A 513-nucleotide genomic window follows, 5' to 3' on the forward strand; every position below is an offset into this window, starting at 1 on the left:
ATGATTTCCGGTGCATTGCTAAAACCTCAGATCTGTGGTCTTCTGGCACATTCATGTGGCCCTGGGAATTGCAGCTTCCTATAAGTTTGGCTTGGCTGAACCAAGAAAGAAAGTATACATGGATTTCTACAGGAATTATGATTCCATGAGAGATTTTGAAAGATGAGGAAAGCTGATATCTTTCACAGTACAAAGTGATTTCAGAATATAAAGAATTCTTTGGATCGAGCTCCAGAGATGTTCATCACTGATGACCTGTGTTCCTGAACTATGAAACATGAATATGTGGGCTAAGGAGTAGTTTCTCTCAATAAACAATTAACAATTAAATTTTTTTCCAAAGGCTTAGCATTAGCTATTATAACTTGAATGCTTTATAACTCAAAAGTAAACACATTTGGAATACATGGAAAGATAACTTCTCATTTTTTAAAAAAAAAAGTTGAAAACTTTTTTCTTTTTTCTTTTTTCTTTTCTTTTTTTTTTTTTTTTGTTGTTTTTTGAGACAGGGTT

General features: G+C 32.6%; 1 pseudogene; it reads left to right on the plus strand.

Moving 5' to 3' along the window:
• Positions 1-198, plus strand: LOC131916300 (cytochrome c oxidase subunit 6C-like; annotated as a pseudogene).
• The last annotated feature ends 315 nt before the right edge of the window (positions 199-513 follow it).

This window comes from Peromyscus eremicus, chromosome 8a (genome assembly GCF_949786415.1).
Source record: "Peromyscus eremicus chromosome 8a, PerEre_H2_v1, whole genome shotgun sequence".
In the NCBI taxonomy this organism is placed as follows: domain Eukaryota; kingdom Metazoa; phylum Chordata; class Mammalia; order Rodentia; family Cricetidae; genus Peromyscus; species Peromyscus eremicus.